The 19,240-nt window shown below is 48.3% G+C and overlaps 2 long non-coding RNA genes across 8 annotated transcripts; one reads left to right on the top strand and one right to left on the bottom strand.

The window, feature by feature from the left end:
- Window positions 1-60: 60 nt before the first annotated feature.
- LOC102152919 lies at window positions 61-18,861 on the bottom strand. 3 transcript variants are annotated; one of them, XR_005357819.1, is made up of 5 exons: window positions 18,525-18,861; window positions 17,612-17,748; window positions 9,941-10,067; window positions 5,043-5,165; window positions 61-524 (listed from the first exon to the last, which is right to left on the bottom strand). It is a non-coding gene; the product is annotated as an uncharacterized LOC102152919 (long non-coding RNA). The 3 variants fall into 3 exon arrangements; XR_005357820.1 differs by having other exon boundaries at window positions 5,043-5,161; window positions 18,345-18,861; XR_005357818.1 differs by having other exon boundaries at window positions 18,345-18,861.
- LOC119871450 lies at window positions 9,558-15,100 on the top strand. Of its 5 annotated transcripts, none has more exons than XR_005357822.1 (2): window positions 9,558-10,075; window positions 13,893-15,100. It is a non-coding gene; the product is annotated as an uncharacterized LOC119871450 (long non-coding RNA). The 5 variants fall into 5 exon arrangements; XR_005357824.1 differs by lacking the exon at window positions 9,558-10,075 and adding an exon at window positions 10,353-10,381; XR_005357823.1 differs by lacking the exon at window positions 9,558-10,075 and adding an exon at window positions 10,358-10,492.
- Window positions 18,862-19,240: the final 379 nt, after the last annotated feature.

Genomic DNA, 19,240 nt, shown 5'->3' on the forward strand with positions numbered 1-19,240 from the left:
GTGGTGGGTCCGGAGCCTCTCCCTGTGCTGGGCGCTGCAGTGAGCAGCGGGCGGCTCTGGTTCGCCGCAGGCGCCGGGCGCTGTCCACGGTGCTGGCGCCCGGGACCTGCTCCACCTGCGGCGGGGCGGGCACTCCCGTCACAGTATTCCCTACTGAGTCTTGGGATCTAACTGAAGAGCTGTGTTCGGCATTTAATGAACTAGTTTTCGTTTGTAAGTGAAGACAATCACTTCTCTTCCAGGCTGGGAAGTCCTTTGCTTCATGCCAAAGTGATGGTGGTATAAAAAAAGTGCCTCTTCCAGTGTGGGCCCGGGGAGGATCCCTGCTCCGAGGTGGAAGGGAGGGGTGAGGAAGGGCCAAATGAGTACGCAGAAAGGACAGCGCATGCTGGACGCCGACGGGCACCAAGGGCAGCCCAGCAAGGAGGTGTCTGCAGGGAGTGGAGCTGAGACTGGCACTGGCAAAAGAGGGGCGAACTAGGGAGGAGGAACACCACTCCCTCGGTCCCATCACTGGCAATGTGCTAAAAAGGAACAACAAATACCAACAGAGTTGGAATTTCAATAGGAGAGCACAGTATCTACTTTAAAAAAAAAATAGCTTAATGTTTTCTAGTCAAGATACCAAGGACAGTGGCACCTAAATAAAATAGATTCTGACTCAAAAACAGTAATACACTTTTTTGAAAACAACTTTATAAATAGAATTAACAATACGCAGTGTTATATACCTCGTAGCCATATGTTTGTTCATTCTCTCTTTTTATGGCAAATTGAAAAGTTTCTGAAATGTTTGAGGCCTCTCAGGTGGGAATACTGACAAAACCAGATATCAAGAAAATCAGTTATTCAGAATTTAAAATTTTACTAAAAGAAGTATATGAGTCCATGCATTATTTCCCCATAAAAGGTGGATAAATGTTAAAAATAGACTACATTCTAGTCTCAGAGGAATCTAGGTTTTATTGATAATAACAAATATACATGGGCATATCTAAGCAAAGCAAACCCACATACACACAAACTGAATAATTCATGTAGCCAGCAGCCTGGAAAAATATTGGAATTACATGAATTAGCTAATTATCATGTTAAGCATTTTTTAAACTAAAACTCTAAATCACTTAATAAAGACTTTGGTAATATATGTAAGGAGATAATGACCCATTTCTCTTGTGATCATAATCATTAAATGATCGTCGTCATTTAGAACTCACAGAAGTTTTCAACACAATCTGGTAGCATTTCTTTGTGCACTACCTTTGACACTGCTTTTCTATTTTAAAAAAATATGCCTATTGAAAAAATATTATTAATTGTGTGGTTTCACTGAGAATGTGCCAAACCTAAAAATTACTTTCCTTTTCTGACACTTCTCTAAAAACAACAACAAAAACCATACATTTTATTAGTGTTCTGCCATCTTTCCTGCTGTCTTCTTTTTAAAAGATTTTACTTATTTATTTGACAGAGAAAGAGAGAGAAAGGGCAAGCAGTGGGAGCAGCAAGAGGGAGAAGAAGAAACAGGCTCTCTACTGAGCAGGGAGCCTGATGTGGGGCTCAATCCCAAGACCCTGGGATCATGACCTGAGCCAAAGGCAGACACTTAACGACTGAGCCACCCAGGTGCCCCTCCTGCTTTCTTATTAGGTTATAATTATAGTTATTTTGTAAATTGTATTATTTGTATATTTGCCCTGAAAGAGGATGTTGGGTGTGGTGTTTTGAAAATATGTATCTAGAGCATACACAAAATGTTTGTGCTGGGTAAAGGGAGAAATAACTAAGTCCAGCAGCCCTAAAAGTGTAATAATAAGAATCAAGAAGTCCCTGTGTGGTGGCAGTGTACTTGGCAGTGGAGTGAATAAGGTTACACCTGATTCCTCACTGAAAAGCCATCTCAGAGAATCAATTTCTGGAGCTGTGAGAGAATTGAAAACAACGAGAAATTTCTCCCACCCATTGCTTATTGCTTATTGCTTATGGTGTGTTTCCTTAGACTTGGCAGTGGGACTTATCAAGGATCTTACTTCCTTTTCACAAAAGCTTGTGAAGTTGCCACCGATTTGTTTTCACTAAATCTATATTACTGGTGCTCAGTTGGAGAAAGAAGGAATAAAGAAGAACATGGAAAGAAAGAATGTCAGGATTTAAGAGAAAGATTAAGGTTGAGTGGAAGAAATGAAAGGATCCAGTACCACAGTACACCCTGGGCTCTATCATTAAACATTTGGAAGTTCAAATTAGACCATGGAATATCAGGGTCCCTCCCAGCTGCATCTCTCCCCTGACCTATTATGCTAGTTGTGGTAGAGCCCACAAAAGGTTAACGAAATATTTTGTTGTCCACCTACCATGTGCAAGGAGAGGACTAAGGAGAGAGGGCTAAGATATGGTCCCATCCTTAAGAGTTTGGTGCCACGATACCCCAAGGGTTTGGTGAACCAGGCCCTTATGACTTGACTTGACTTGATTACTGCAAAACCTATTGAGCTCCTGAAGGAGAAGGCCCACTCTACACTGTGAACCATCAGATGCTATGAGCACTGTGGCTGTTTTGTACCTGGCTCAGCCTCTTGCCACTATGAAGCAGGCTTCCCTCCCAGTGTTTTCTGGTAAGACTGGTTGGGTTCCAAATATTGGTTAGTATGGGGAAATACACCCCTCATTGTGCTTAAGAAGGTCTGCCCTGCCTCTGGTGTTGGAGACACAGAGTAGTACTGCCTCTTACCGGGTTACGCCTCAGCCCCGAGAATTGGAGGTGGAAATGGGCTCATGCCACAGACCAGCACTGCCATGTGGGCATTTGTGTGTCAGCTTACCAACTGAATGCTTCCTTCTCCTCTTTGTCCCATTTCTATCCCTGTCATTTTCTTCCTGTCCTGTCCTTTGGAAGGCATCCATTTCAGCACCATTGATATGTCATAGTTCTTTTGACTAACTACCATAAGCTGATGATATATACCTCAACAGCAGCTCTCAGAAAGAAAGCTGAAAAAATCACGCTTTGATGGCACTCTGTTTAGGTAGGTAGCCCAGTAGGAACACAGGATTCTGGGCCCATCTGCACCCTTGTCACCCACAGCCAGAGCTAGCTCCCAACCCGTCCTGGGCTGCAACTTCCAAAGGTGGTTTAAGGAGGCAAAGGCAGTTAGAGGTTAGCCAGATGTGAATAAGGAACATGCGGGGCTTCACCAAGGGTGGTCCTATCACACAGGAAGCTGGACTTGTCACTGAGTGAAGGAGCCCTGAGCCCTCTGATTGATCCTGCCCCGCCCCCCTTATCAGTTTCTTAATGGCTTCTCCTGATATAGAACAGTTGCTGAAGGTGATATGTGAGTGAGTAGAAGACAGATTGTGGAAGGTGCATAGGTGATATTGGTGGTTCTCATATGTGTCAAGAGAAACAGGACTGCCTTTTGTTATGATAATGATTGGAGTTGCCTAAATCTCATCACTGTACAGAGTTGCTGGTCACTAGAATTGGCCTCAGAAATGTTTGATTCTATGTATCACAGGCCAAGGGGCAGCCATAACACCCTTGGATGCTTATCCTACCACATCTTCACTTATTTCCTTCATGGTACCTGTATTAGGATCCTGTGGCTGCTGTAACAAATTACCACAAAGTAGGTGGCTTAAAACGACAAGATTTAACTTTTTCACAGTTCTGAAGGCTACACGTTCAAGATCAGATAGTGGCAGGATTGGTATCTTTGGAGGCCTCTCTCCTTGGCTTAGAGATGGCCATCTTCTCCCTGTGTCTTTAGTCCATCTTCCCCCTTTCCCTGTCTTGGTCCAAATTTCCTCCTGATAGACCACCAGTCATACTGGATTTAGTGCCCACCCTAATGACTTCATTTTAATTTAATTACCTCTTGGAAGACACCACCCCTGAATACAGTCACATTAGAAGTACTGGGTGTTAGGACTTCAAAATTTGAATTGAGAGGGGTGCACAAGTCAGCCGGAAATAAGGGGCAGCAATATGACCCACTAGAGTATCTAAGAAACCCTGTAACAATTCATTTATGTTAACATTAACAAGTCGTGCATCTCTTACGTTAATACTGTGTCTTATGCTATAAGAAGCACTTACACATACATGAACTGATTTTAGCTAATAAGGTAGCTAGAATAGAGACTATTATGCCACATTTGTATATGATAAAAGTAAGTCTTCAAGACTGAATGACTGGCCCAAGTTTATAAATTAGGAAAAGTGGTAAAGCAAAGACTTGAACCTGGAACAGTTGACTCCATTATTTTCAACCTTTGTATGTCCTTATGTTTTATTTATTTATTTTTTTTTGTCCTTATGTTTTATATGTATTTCTTGTAAATAGTATATGATTGAATAGTTTTTCCAGCTGGACAATTTTGTCTTCTAATTGAAACACTTGGTCCATGTATATTTGATGTAATCACTGACACGACCCTGAAATCATGACCTGGGCTGAAAATGAGAGTTGGACACTTAACCGACTCAGCCACCCAAGCTCCCCATTCTATCTTTTTAAATCCCCAGATATTATCATTTGTTGTACATTGGTCATGGCTTTAACTTCCTCAAGATATTATAATTGTTTTATACAGTTTAGATTTACTTGTATATTAACAATTTTCTTTGCCCATTTCTTCCTTTCTATGGATCCTTTCCAAGTGGGATCATTTTTTTGCTGTACAAAGCACAAAGTCTTTAGAATTTTTTTCATGAGAATCTGTTCATTGTAATATCTCTTAGTTTTTGTTTTTCTATGTATGTCTGTTTCTCCCTTGTTCTTAGAAGAATTTTTCCTGAATATAGAATTCCTGTTTGACGGTTACTTCTTTCACCATATTGAAAATGACATTTCTCTACCTCCTAAGTGCCATTGTTGCTGTTGAGATGTCAATAGTCAGCCTGGTATTTCTTTGAGGCAATCTGTATTTCCCTCTCCCTACCTCTCAGCTTTTTTTCTTTTTTTTAACATTTCTCTTTGCCTTTGATATTCCTCAGTTTCTCTGTGATATACCTAACTGTAGATTTCTTTTTTACTTACCTACTTTGGAATTTATGAGCTTTTTGAATGTGTGGATTGATGTCTTTTCAACAGGTGTGGGAAATTATCAGCCACTATTTCTTCAAATACTGCCTCCAGTCCTATGTTTTCTCTCCTTTCTTTCTGAAAAATTGACAATTTGGGCTTCACCAAAATTAAAATACCTGTTCATCAAAGGACATCATTAAAAAGATGAATAGTCAAGTCTAGTACTGAGAGAAAATATTCGCAAAGAGGTATTTGCCCAAACATGTTCATAGCAGCATGATTCACAATAATCAAAAGATGAAAGGATCCCAAGTGTCTATTGATGGATGACTGGATAAACAAAATATGGTATATGTGTACATTGGAATATTATTCACCCTTAAAGAGGTGAATCCCCCCCCACCCCCACCCCCCCCCACCCCTCCCACCCCCCGTGATTTGATGCCAACAAGTTAACTTCAGAAGGCAGGGCTCCGATAGCTCCGTGGCTCCCATCCTGCAGATCCGATTGGAAGATAATCCAGAGAGGCTCGGAGAATTTCCTTCCTCTTGAGCCCTGCTCCACGCTCAATGAGGAGTCTGCTTGAGACTTTCTCTGCCCCTCCCCTCTGTGTATTCTCATTCTCTCTCTCTGTAATAAATAAGTAAATCTTTAGGGTGGGAAAAAATAAAAGAGTCACATGCTCTACTGACTGAGTCACGTGCCCCAAAATATCCAATACCCTCTACATTAAAATTTTTTTACTACTTTTCATTTTGGGGGGTTTATCTGAATTGATCTAATGGATCATCCAATCTACTAATTCTTCCTTTTACTTAATCTATTATTAAGCTCTTTTTTTTAAATTTTTATTTATTTATGATAGTCACAGAGAGAGAGAGAGAGGCAGAGACACAGGCAGAGGGAGAAGCAGGCTCCATGCACCGGGAGCCCGACGGGGTATTCGATCCCGGGTCTCCAGGATCGCGCCCTGGGCCAAAGGCAGGCGCCACCCAGGGATCCCTATTATTAAGCTCTTTTATTGATGTTTAAGCTTTTATGTTTCACTTATATATATGTTCACTTATAAGTTTCTTTTTCACTTACAGAAATTTTTAGATACTCTATTTCGTTCTTTTCCAACCCAATTACGTCATTTTTTTTACGTCATGTTTTTATACTTTTTGTTCCCCATGGGTATTTGTTAGCTTTTCCCCTACTTCCTTAATAGAGCATCCAAGGGTTGGTTTTTGTTTGTTTGTTTGCTTGTTTGTTTTTAACAATGTGGACCTAATAATACCAGTAGCTGAAGTCTTGGAGTGTGTTTCTGTTACCTGTTACCTTGGTGTTTATTCATACTACCTTGTTTCCATGTGTTTCCTTGTTGACAGTGTCATGTTCACTGTCTTTAAAGAATTACTGATAGAACACTTGGAAACCTAGAATAAAAGTGCATCTCTCCGGAAAGGATTTATTTCGTTTGTGCCAGGGATCTCCTAGGATACAACTAATCAGAAATGATGGTAAAATTCACAGCCTGAGGTCTCTTGGTCCTCCCAGGTGTTACAAATTGGGACTGCAGATACATGTGAGGACTCAGCTGTGTTCACAGTTTCTCAGAAATCTGTGCCCCACACTAACACCGCCACCACCACCACCACCATGTGCTCAGAGTCAAGGCAACTTATCTTTCAGATGCTTGAGTGTCAGTGTGGGTTAGGATTTACTTCTGGCTAACTCCTTCACTCTTACCCTGTGGCGTAGCCCTTCAGGGTCCCAGCTTCATGTAGGCAGGCCCCAAGCTTTACAAAGCTGTCAAAGCCCACGTGCAAGATAATCTAGATAAGCGAACACTCACTCTCAGGGCAAGAGCTGTTCCTAGAATTGCTTTACTTCTGGCTTCCCTTAGATTTTGGCCCTAGCAATTCTTTAGTATCTTGTCAACTCTTCGGTGCCTGCAAGATTTTTTAAATACTTTATCTGGCTTCCTAAAAGTTGTTTTCAACAGGAGTGTTGATTCTGAGAATTTAGCTTGCCACATTCTCTAAAAATAGAACTCAACATCTCTTACTTCTCAAGCTTGGCTTTAGCCACCCCTGAAAAACAGCACAAATGTCATATGCAGGCTTCAGGAATTTTGCCCCAACTTCTGCTGCCTTATTTTAAGGCTGTTGTTCTTTCTCTGGCCCTAAAAATGCTCTGGGTCTGAAATATTCCCCAGGATGACAGGGTACTGGCTGGGAGGCAGAGGTGCCTGGAGCCCTTGCCGCCTAACGCTAATGTGCCATGTGTCAACAGGGATCAGGCGAACCGTGACCAAAAAAAAAAAAAAAAAAAAAAAAAAGAGAATGAAGGGCAAAAGAGACAAAGGAACTGGGTCAAAGTGATAAGTCACCACAACAGCTTCGGCAAGTGAGTTAATGGGTGATTTTTTTCTGCCTTTTTGTATTTCAGTATTTCTTTTTTTAAAGATTTTATTTACTTATTCATAAGAGAAACATAGAGAGAGGCAGACACAGGCAGAGGGAGAAGCAGGCTCCCTGAGGGGAGCCTGATGCGGGGACTCCACCCCAAGGACCCAGGGATCACACCCTGAGCCGAAGGCAGATGCTCAACCACTGAGCCACCCAGGCATCCCTCAATATTTCTTCCAACTTGATTTTTCTTCAAGAAATGTGTATAATGTTAATACTAAAAATAGTCCAGTGAAAAATGAAAAACAAACAGGAGAGAGGAGGCCTCAGTAGCCCAATAGTCCTGGATGGTGTTTCCAGCAGAGGCGGGGATGAGGCTGGGCAGATCCATTCACAGCCCGCCTGGTGGCCTGAGGCTGGGCTCCTGAGACAGGTGGAGGCACTTTGGGGTTTGGGCCTGGCGGGAGATCAGAGGACCGCTGTGTCATGCATGATCCCAAGGTGGCACCGGCTGAAGGGAGCTAAACCTGCTTCTCTCATTCCTCTGCTCTGAGCTCCAGAGCTGTCCTGGGTGAACCTGGCCGACCGCAGTGAGGCAAGAGTCTCCGGGGTTCCAGAGACTGCCTTCTAGTCCTGGCTCCACCTCTAGCAGGAGGGAGAGGCTTCCTGTCTCTCATTCCCCTGACCGTGTGTGACTGCCCTTGGCACACCTGGGACAGAAGGGAGAGGTGGTTCTGAATCGCCTCAGGGAGCCGGACAAGCTGGCGAGCTAGGAGCAGGGGAAACGCAGTGCCATTGAAGAGTGTCTCCCTGCCCAGGGCCCGCCAATCCCGCAGAGGCTCCATTTCACACTTGGCCCTTCCCAAGCCAGAGTGCTCAAAATCCCCCCTCCCTCCCCCCATCCATTCACCCACACACAGTGACTGGATGTCTCTTCTCTGTAGGCACCCAGAGGCGCTGTACAGAATCACTTGACTGCACTTGAACTTCAGCAAATGCTTAAAAGGGATGCCTCAAATGCTTCACATCTATCTCTGGAAGCTTCTCAGGAACCTGGGTTTCCTCTCATTTTTGTTTCAGACCTCCAGAGAGCTATGCCGAGTAGGCAGGTGGAGGGCAGGCCACGGGGGTTGAGCCAGGCCCCAGACAGAAGATGCCTCAGACCACCAGGGACACTGGGGCTGAACCTGCCTGCCTGGGGCTGCCTGCCCAGGGGAGCCCCATATTTCTTCTTCCACTACATTGGCACCGGAGGCCAGGAATCTGAAAGCCAGGGTCTTGGCACCTCTGTAGTTAAACGGACTTCCCAGGGGAAGACCAAGATGGGGTGAGCACTGTCCTCATGCAGACTCTATCTCTTCCTTCCCTGCACCCCAGGTGCCTTGCTCGCCGCACCCTCACCTCAGGCCTGTGAGGAGCAACTGTATGTTTTCCAAAGGGCAATCTGGGCACTGCGAGACCAACAGATTTGTTCCAGGCCACAGGAGAATACAGGGTCATGGTTCTCAGCCAAAGAAGTATCCCTTTCCTCTACCCAGCTTCCTGGTCGTCCAAGGACATGGGCGTGGGGGCTGTCCTCCTCATCAGTCTGAGAAGTCAAGACATCCAAAATCTAGTCCTGATTATGCTGCAGCTCATTTTCCAAAAGGATCCAGAACCCTCACCCCACTATTGCCTGCTCATCGCACACCCACCAGTCAGCAGTTAATTTGCTGATTCACTAGACGAATATGTATTGAGCATTTACTACATGCCAGGCACTGTGCTAGGAGATAACATGGTGAGCCAAAGGCTCAGAGTCTCAGCCCTCAGGGGGCTTAGAGTATCAGGGTGAGGGGAGACATGTTAAATAGCACAAATCAATGTAACTCTGTAAATCCGGCACATGCTGCAAAAGGGAGGTGTGGTACGTGATGATATAGGGTAAGCCAAGGGCCACAGAGGGGTTCGAAGAGCAAGAGCAGATTGAGGTTCCTCTGAAGGGTCAGTAGAAGTCAGCAGGGGGAGTGGGAAGGAACAGCTGGTTCTTGCACTGGGAGGGATTGAAGGTGGAGGTCCCCACCCAGAGGAGAGGTGGGTGTGGCTGGGGTGGAGGGTGGCTGCAGGGTGGGTGCAGGAGGGGGTGTGCCTATGTTGGAGCAGACCCCACATTGCAGAGTATGTATTTCTTCTTTAATCTAAGAGGGATGAGAAGCCATTGAACCATTTTAGGAGGCAGAGACAAAGAGAGACAGAGAGGGAATCTAGCATCGCTGGGGGTAGGAGGAAAGACTCCATGACGCTCTCAGGCCTCTGACTCATTGGGATGCTGGCTGAAACAGGGGAGCTAGTGAGCTGTGGCTGGCGCCCGACACCGGGCGGATCGGCAGTGCTGGAGAAGGAGCCGGAGGTGTGGAGGGCCCAACAGGCCTGGGCCCTGAGATGGGGGACCCTAGGACGGGGGTGCGGCCTGGGCCCCTATCATGGCAGTATGGCCTGGGCGGTAGCCTTTCCACTTCCTCTCAGTCTATTCTCACCTTGGAGTTGGCAGGGAGGATCATTAGACCTGGAATGTTCTCTGTAGAAAATGCAGAAAGACCACAGGAGAATGAGTTTTTGCTATTTTGGCGTTTCCTCCCGTCTCAGGCACGAATGCAGGGAGATCTGAAATGGTAAATGAGCCTTGGGGGAACCTGCCTCCAATAGCACTGCTTTATGCACTGTCTGCTCGGAGGACCTATGCTTGGGGAGCTGCGCAGGGGAGGGGCGGCGGGGAGGGGAGAGGAGCGAGGAGGAGGAGCAGGCAGGGATGGGGGAGGAGGGAAGAGGAGGAGGGAGAGGAGATGGGAAAGAGCAAAGAGGATGGGGTAGAGGAGGAGGAAGAGGGGAGGGGAAGGGGGGAAGGACGGGGGAGGGAAGGAGGCCCGCAGCTGTCCGCCCAGGCCGCCCGCCGCCCGCCGCCCGCCGCCCGCCACCCGGTGAGTCACGGTGCCAGCTCCCACCGCCTGCCTCTATTTTTACATCAGCGCCTGCTCCTATCTGACTCGTTAAACAAGCCTCCGACTGTGGCGGGGAGCCTGATGGCAGAGGTGGGGGCCGAGGAATAGCTGAGGAGGCTACATAGGAATTATAAAGCGATCCCCCTCTTATCAGAAAACCCCGGCCTCTGTCCTAGGCAGGCCGCGCAGGGGGGAGGCCAAGACCAGCCCCGGGGGGGGGGGGGCTGCGGGAGCGGAGGGAGCGGAGGGGCTCGGGCTCCGCAGCGGGGGAGGGGCCGCGGGGAGCCGAGGGCGGCGGCCGACGCACTGGGGACCCCGGCTGCTGCGCCCCAGGGCTCCCTCCGGCCGCCGCTTGAGAAGAGCGCCGCTGCCCGCTGCCCGCTGCCCGCTGCCCGCTGCCCGCTGCCCGGGCCTTCTAGAGAGTTAGTGCTGCTTTCCCCTGATCTGCGATGGGAACACCAGCCTTTCTGAGGTCCCTGCAGGGGTCAAGGGCACAGGTGCCCCGGCCCGTCCCGAGCCTCTCTGGATTATCTTCCAGTCGGATCTGCGGGATGGGAGCCACGGAGCTACCGGAGCGGCGCCTTCTGAAGTTAACTTGTTGGCATCAAATCATGGGGGGAATATTGATTATGTCGATGCTGGCGCTTCAGAGGTACTTGGAGAGGAGAACTGGGGTTTACTCTCGCTGGGAGGACCTGGGTGAGCTGGGAGCCATGCATCCTTCTCACCATGCTTTCTTTGCAAGGCTGTGTGGACAGCTGGAACACGCATGTGTCCTTGTGTCCCCAGGATGGACACTCGCTCCACTCTTTTCTCCCAGATCCGGGGTCTGGTGGAGAAGAGGCATGAGCGTTTCCGGTCTCTCCATGGCAAGAACCCTCACATTCAGAGCAAGATCCTGGTGACCCAAGGCCCTAGGACCTGCCTGTGCACTCAGGCTGGGGGCCAGACAGGCTGAGCCCCTGACCCCAGCACAGCCCGAGGGCCCTGAGGGTCAGGCCTATAGGAGCAGGTGCAGGGCCACTGGCACAGGCGTCTCCTTTCTGGGGCCTCCCAGAATAAGCAGCTGTCTGCTCTTTCATCTGCTTTGCCTGACCCTAGAAGGAAGCAAAGGGACACTGACAAGTGGCCTGGTGTTTTTTTCCCCCCTTTCTCCTTGCACAAAGAAGTACAGCTTTAAATCCAAACTTCAGTAGGCCCTGGGAAGAGACAAGAGCATCCAGGCCCTGTTAGGAAAGTGCAAGGGGCCGGCCAGGCTCAGGGTGTGTGCTGTCCTCTCCCACCCTGTCCTCCCCTGTCTTCTACCTATCTGAGCACTGTGGCAGGAGCTGAGGGCCCCATTCCCCTGGACATTGCCTCGGGTGCCTGGCCCCCATGTGCTCACCTCCACCTCTCACACCCCCCCAAAGCACTTGCACCTTTCCTGCCAGGCATCTGACCCTTTCCCTTTCCTGTGTACTGTTAATGGCCCTAGGGGGAAAGGCAGCCTGGCTTTGCGTGGCTGGGCCACTCCCATAATGTGACTCCAGAGCCCACAGGGTTCCTTCCACCAGGGCTGGCTCAGTGAGGCTCTGCTGTTGGAGCAGAGCCTTACAGAGTCTCTACCCTTCATGAACTAGACTGAGGGCATCTTTGCTTGTGGCCAATGAGCAACCTGCTCACGAGGAAAGCTAGAAGTATTCCCATTCTGCAGGTTTGAAAGTCAAGGCTGAGAATCGATCACAAAGTCCAAGCTCTTACTGCATCAAGAAGCCTGTGTCTCTAGCCTGCTATTTCTCCCGCCCCGGAGCCTGGTGGTGGGGATTGTGGATAAGCCAAGGGCAGCCAAAAAAAAAAAAAAGTCTCAGGCAGCCCCGGAATCGGGAGCTGGGCCTCTTCTGGGGATGGGAGGAGGCGATAAAAGAGGGCATCTGTATCTCAGATCCCTTCCGTCAGAGTCAGCGTGGAGGACAAAGCCCACCACCTTCCTTAAGCAGGTTTTTAATTTTCCATCTCCCTCGTGGCCTCGGTTCACTCTGCGTGGCCGATTTTCCACTCGGCAGGGTTGGTTATCCTCTGGGAGCTGGCTCTGGAGGCTGGGGGCAGGAAGGGGGTGTGGGGAGAGAGCAGGCTCTCTGGGCGGGCTCACTGACAGCTCACCCCACATGCCTGCCACGGGCCACATGCCTGCCATTCCCTCTGGCGCTCTCATCCTCTCAATATAGGGTGCTTCTTGCACAGCCAGGCCGGGCCTCCGGCTCCAGGGTCGGACACCCTGCTGCTTGAGGGCGAGGCCAGCGGGGACAGGCTAGGGCAGGTGTCAGCTTTCTTCCTCTCCTTGCATGGCCAGGGCCCGCAGCCGGCCTTCTGATTTGTGTGTATTATTAGGTCTCAGGGACTCCAGCCGGCCGTGGGGGAGCCTCGGAGGGTGGGGCGCTCCCCAGCCCGTGGAGGGAATTCATCCCTGAACCTGAGTTTGGCTGGGGGCCCTCTGGCCTGGCTGAGAGGGCAGGCCCCCCACCTCCAGGCAGGATGAGGAAGATGCCTTAATACTTCCCTCAGTGCCTTCTCCTGCTGCGGCCCCGACAGCCCTGGGCTCACACAGGGACCCACCTCGTTTAGCTGCCCCTCGTGCATCCCCCAGCCCGGGGCTGGTTTCTGTTCTATAAATTAACCTAGTTCGTGGCTGATAGGGGCTTAATTGCCTTTCCTCCCTGGTAACATATGGGCGTGTTTACTAGGGCGGTTAATGTCATGGCCCTACCGGAGAGCTAATTTGGGAAACTGGGACCGCACTGCCCTGGAGATGCAGGTGGAGGCCCCTCCCAGGGCGCAGAGCCCACCTGGCCCCATACAGGGCCTGGAGCTGCTGAGCTCAGGAGGGAGGAACGCACACATTTTTGCTTTCTGCCCTGGCCCCCAAACTACTTGACCATGGCTGGCAGCAGCAGAGAGGCTGAGCTGCTTTGCCACCAGACGCCGGGAAGTGACAGGCGTCTTTGGGCAGTGGGAGAAGAGGACATTGCCCTTTCCTGGCTGCATTTAGCTGGAGAGAAGCCTGCCCTCCACCTCTCCAGGGGCTCAGAGCCAGGCCGGGCCTCGTGGGCAGGTCTGGTTTGATTTGATTTTACTACGTTTCTCTTTCTTTCTTTCTTTCTTTCTTTCTTTCTTTCTTTCTTTCTTTCTTTCTTTCTTTCTTTCTTTCTCTTTCTTTCTTTCTTCTTTCTTCTTTTCCTTCCTTCATTTCCTCCCTCCCTCCCTCCTTCCTTCTCTTAACAAAGAGCTTCATTAACTTTTGTTTCAAACTGTATTCCTAGGCCCCTTCAGCTTAATGAGCTACAGAGGATGAGTGGTACATAAATAAGACCTGAAAAGAGCTGCAGGGTCCAAGGGGCTTGGGCTTAAAAAGATTAGAGAGGTAGATCTCATCAGATCCACAAACAGAATTTTGGAAAGCAGTCGCAGTGCAAACTAGCAGCATCCAGTAACTTCTCTCTTTTCTCTTCTTCAGAAGTCGGCACAATTCTGTTCACCTCATTCTCAGAAGCCTCATCCCAACTCCTCAAAGGACCTGGAACTTCAACACCACTGCCCGAACCCTGGTACAGAGAACTGCTCCCCGGGGGTGAGCTCCTGAGAAGCAGCAAAAGAAGCCACATCTGCTGGGCTGGGGGGACATTGAGATGGGGACCCTTGGCCGGGATCCCTTTGCTGCTGGAGGATACACGGGTGTGGGGCTGCTTCCCCCCGGGGAACCAGCTTTCTCCACAGCAAGGCCCCATTGAGCCAATCTCACTGTGTCCTCTGATAACCTTCGGTGCACCCACCTCCTCCTGAGCTGTGCCACCTCTTTGCTCAAGGCTGATTGTCCCAGGTCTCCCAACCTTACTCTGGGACAGTCCCTCTGCGACCTGGTGCTCCCACTTTGGGCCTTATCTTCCACATCTGTCAAGCAAGGAGCAGAATCCTTACCTCTAGGGTCCCTCTCTGCCCAGAAGCTCTGAAATCCTGCCCACAGTTACTGTTTATAGCTCTGGGACGCACTGGGCTCCCGAGTGCCATCTTGGCCTGTGGCAGTGCTGGCAGGTCCTCCGGCCGCCCCCTCCCTGCCTGCAGAGCCCCTGTCTCTGGAGTGAGTTAATGCGGGGCTGGTTCCCTGCCAGCCAAGGGACTCCAGTCTCAGGCCAGGCTGTGCCCTGGGGGGAAAACAGCCAATTGTGAAAAGCTCCCCTCACAAGACAGGGTGGGGGGCAGTAGAGGAAGGAGAGGTTACCGTCTGCAGCCCGAGCTCTGCTGGGTGGGGGGGGCCCGGGCACTGCTTTTCAAGATGAGCCCTCTGCGCTCGACTTAGACATGGGAAAGCTCTCCATTTCTCCAAATGTTCAGTATGCAGTCAGCCGTACACAAAGGGCTTTTGTGTGAATGGGTTTATTTGCTTTTGTGTTGGGGAATTTTTGGAGTGACAGTCAAAGCAGGTCTGAGATCAGTCTCGGTTGGCGTGGTGCAGGCCAGGGCAGCAGACCTGAGCTGAGAGCGAAGGCAGCGAACACTCGAGAATGCGGTGCCAGAGCCGGGCAGCCACGCAGATTCAGTGTAACAACAATAATGTCAGAGGAGGGGTTAATACTTGTGTTGCACTTTGAAAAGTTTCTTGAACAGGGTTAAGTGTGATGTATATGTTGGTTGAATGTCTAAAGGAGTGATTATTTAAAACCTCAATTAGAGTTGTTGTTTTTTTTTAATAAACACTTATTTTGGAAAAAAATTTCAATCTGCGAAAAAGTTGCAGTGAAAGCGCATAGAGCTTCTGTACATCCTGCCCCAGGCCCCCGGTTGTTCATATCGTCACATTCCTGGCACAGCTGTCATGCTAAGGAGCCAGGCTTCGTGTGTTACTATTACCGTAACTCCAGAAGTCATTTGGTTTTCAGCAGTTTTCCCATAAACACCCTCTCTCTGTCCCAGGACTCCATCCAGGGCATCATGCTACGTCTAGTTGTCATGTTTTCTTAGTCTCTCCTGGCCTCTGACAGTTTCTCAAGTCCTTTCTCGTTGTTTTTTGTTTTGGTTTGTTTTGGTTTTCACGAGCTTGACTCTATTCCAGTACAACAGTATTTTGAAATGATCCATAAATTGAATGAATCTGGTTGTGGTACTAGCTCAGGGAAAAATATGAGCATGAAAATAAAAATCTCCATTCCTGGGGTATAGAGGGATGATATTGGATTTTACACAGAACGGATTGAGGGTTAAAGCATTTATTTCAATCTTAGGAGACCATGTGACCCCAGTTGACATCTAGATGATGGAGAGGACATTTCATTACCTTGCATTTTCACTTTTCAGCCAGTTGTCTGCCATCATATGGGTGCAGATATAGACTTAAATGATACATCATCACATAAAGAATAAGAAAATCTCCCCCATTCCAGAGACAGCTCTATTAAGGGTAGGGAGGCAATGCTGTCCAAGCAGTTGTGTCTTTGTCTTCTGGGCTGTGTCTTTCTTTCAACTCTGGGCACTGCCTACTATGTCTATGGGGCCTTGACAATTTAGATGCTGGCACCTTCAGCACCTACCACCATCTTCACTGGATTATTAGAGCCCATAGCTCCCCCTTGCCTGGGTGGAGAAGTACCACAAGGATCACAAGAACCTGGTCTTCACTCTTTTAGGAAAAAGCCAGTTCAGTCTGCCCCCAGCACAGTCCAATCCAGGCAATGTTGGCTTTCTGATTCCCCTGTCTGAAGGTGGCCCAGCTTTACCATTATGCTGAGCTCTGCCTTCAACTTTGAGGGGACTTCGTGGCAGGTGGTAGGGCACACGTGGCAGTAGGAGCCCAGTTCCCCTTACCAGCTCCCCCTCCTCTGCATTAGCACAAAGGCTATACTGCTTGAGCTTCAGATCTCCCTCTTTGAGTCAGGCTAAAGGCTATGTCTGAGAGACATATAGGGTTTATAGATTCTGGAAGTTTCTAAATTAAAAGGAAAGGAATCTTGGCTTGAAGCACCAAGACCCTTAAGAGACATGGCTTGTAAAACAGAAAAAGGTATCTAACTCTGCCTTCTGCTTAGGACTTCCTACAGGCGTGGTGCTTAATGTGTGCTGATCCTGCAGGGAACTGTGTACCCCCTGGAGAAAGAAGTGGAATTTACATCTGAGGCAGGTAAGATAAAGTAACAGGCACTTATTGGACTGTGTATCTAGTACTCTTCGCCACTGTGTATCCAGCACCCTGCTGGCCACTGGCGGAGGGGGCAATGTAAAGGAAGACATCTGTCTTGCCCTGACAAACTTACCAATCTCCTGGAGATGGTGAGATGCACAAAAAACCACACCAGGAGTGTGAGCCAGGGCCTGAGAGACCTCTGTGGGCCAACCACTCGTGACCAGGGCTTCCCAGAGGCTGTGAGAGCCGGCAAGGAGTGACATTTGGGAGCAGGCCCCGAGTGTGAAGGTCATGAATCCTAGGGGTCGCTTTCCAGATGTGTGATCTTGGTTCACGTCACTATCTCAAGCCTCCACTTCCTTGTCCATAAACTGAGAAAAATATTCGCAAGACTGTTGTGAGGATTGATGTGATGATGTCTGCATAGCCTTAGCTGGGTGTGAAGTGCCATTCAGCTCCTGGTAGTAGCTATCAGTGTTATCGAAAAGAAAAGGCCAAATTCTTCCAGTTTTGGCTGTTGGCTGTTGTGTCAGTTTGATCTACCCCGTCACTGTGGGATTTTTGTTTTTAAATCACTCCCTTACGTTCTGACACTACAAGATACTCCAGGCTCCCCTTGTATATTTGCTGGCCCAGTCCTAGGTTCAGGTAATTCTCCAGGGAGTTCTGGTTCCTTTTATTGGAGAATGGTTTTAGAACACAAAGATCTGAGGATGGCTGTGCTTATGGCTACTTGTGTGTCCTTGCCCAGAGGCCCTCTCAGCTGACAGAGCGAGAAGGTATTTAAGTACTGTAAACCTTGTATACACACAACTGCCAATACTGCTATATTGAGCAATCTGTGTATTATAACAAACATGAGTTCGTATGATGTCTCCAAATGCAATACATTAGCACGTGGTTTATTTTAGCCACCTCCCCCTGCCTTTGTAATCTTCTACTTCAACAGTGGGGACACTGACTCCTACTGTCATCCATTTACTTCTTTGTTCGAGCCCTTACACATATATAGTTGACTCAGAATTATGAAGCTATAACCCCATGGGAAGCCCCAAACTTACCAACTATGGGTCAGCAAAGAAGAGTGATTTCATAGTGGAGAAACCTGTCAACCAGGTGACCAAGTTAACGTCAACAGTGTTAGGTCATGCCCTTGGTGCATGTGACGAAAATGGCACTTTACGTCTGTGGTCTTCCTCTAAAAAAAATGCATAACCCCAATATAATTATGAGAATGACACCAGACAAATCCCAAGTGAAAGATATTCTATAAGACACCCGACCCAGTACTTCTCAAAACTGTCAAGGTCATCAAAAATGAGAAAAGTTTGAGAAAATGTCACAACCAAGCGAAGCCCAAGAAGACATTAGGATTAAAAGGAATATGGGATCCTGGAACACTGAAAAGGGACATTGGATAAAAACTAAGGAAATTTGAATAGAGTGTGAACTTTAGTTAATAGTAACATATCAATGTTGGTTCATTGACTGCTTCAAATGTACCACACTAATGTCAGATGTTAATAATAGGGGGAACCGGGTGTGAAGTATACGGCAGCTTTCACACCTTCACAATTTCACTGTAGGTCAAACACCACTCTCAAATAAAAAGTTTACTTAGAAAAATAAATAAAAGAGAAGGCCAAGTCTAAGACCACCTGCTCTGGCTACTCTCCTCCCACATGCTCTCAGGGCATCTTCTAGGATGCCTGCTCCCTTAGGAACACAAGTACAACCTGGGCCCTTCTGATCTTGCCTTAAATTGGAGCAGGCCAAGCAAACTGGGCTCCTTACCTGTTCTCTTGGAAGTAGAAAATGTGGATAGAATAATAACCCCCAGAGGTGTCCATGTTGTGGTCCCCAGAACCTTTAACCCTTTTAGCTTCTATTGCCAAAGAGACAGGTGTGACTAAGGTAAGGACTCTGACATGGGGAGGTTATCCTTAGTTATCTGGGTGGACCCAGTGTACTCACAAGAGTCCTTACAAGAGGGGGAGGCAGGGGTCAGAGCCAGGCAAGGCGATGTGACAGTGAGGGCAGAGATGGGGGTGACCCAGTTGCAGAAGAGACCAAGAGCCAAGGAATGCAGGTGGCCTCCAAGGAAGCAGACTCTCTCCTGACAGCCTCCAGAAGGAATGCAGCCCTGCTGACCCCAGCCCTTCTGACCTCCAGAAATGCTAGATGATAAATTTATGTTGTTCGAGCCACTAAATTTGTGGTAACATTACAGCCACGATAGGAAACAAATATAAGTGTCTTAAGAAAAGTGATCATCTCTGGGGCTGACTTCCCTCTACTGGGCATGGACCAAACTGCCCACAGAAGCAAGAGTTGGTGTCGTAAAGGGGGTATGTTTTCCTTAGAATCTGTACCACAAACATCTGTATTACATACAGATCACCCGGGTAATCTCTATCAGCCCAGGGTAATTAACACTGGCGCTTCTGCTGGGTTTCCACCAGCTTCTACATCAACAGCAAATTTATTATCTGTAGCCTTACTTGGTGGAAGCGAACTTGCTTTCCTTTCTTTGAAATTCTTGCCAACCTCTCTTTGGAAGGCAGTAATTATCTGCCTTTGCTATTTAGAGCAATTTTTATTTCCTGAATATCAGGATGACAACAGTATTCTGTAGATAAATTCTCTGCAGCCTGAAGATTTATTTCACACGTCGCTTTTCCTTTCTAAAT

This window comes from Canis lupus, chromosome 4 (assembly GCF_011100685.1).
Source record: "Canis lupus familiaris isolate Mischka breed German Shepherd chromosome 4, alternate assembly UU_Cfam_GSD_1.0, whole genome shotgun sequence".
Taxonomy (NCBI): Eukaryota; Metazoa; Chordata; class Mammalia; order Carnivora; family Canidae; genus Canis; species Canis lupus.